The sequence below is a fragment of the Orycteropus afer genome, unplaced genomic scaffold (genome assembly GCF_000298275.1).
Source record: "Orycteropus afer afer isolate SDZICR_OR568_19922 unplaced genomic scaffold, OryAfe1.0 scaffold00173, whole genome shotgun sequence".
In the NCBI taxonomy this organism is placed as follows: domain Eukaryota; kingdom Metazoa; phylum Chordata; class Mammalia; order Tubulidentata; family Orycteropodidae; genus Orycteropus; species Orycteropus afer.
In genome coordinates, this window is record NW_006921760.1 from 5621703 (window position 1) to 5621924 (window position 222).

Sequence of the window (222 nt, forward strand, 5' to 3'; positions counted from 1 at the left end):
ACTGCTAACCAGAAGGCTGGTGGTTCAAACCTACTAGCCACTCCTCGGAAGGAAGATGGGGCAATCTACTTCCATAGTGATACTGCTTCGGAAACCAAAGGAGGGGTTGCTATGAGTCAGGTCCGACTTGATGGGACATAACAACAATAACAACAATACATTGTCTGATATTCTGACTGCTGCTTCCATTGGGTCCTAGGCATTAGAGGGCTGAAATGGACC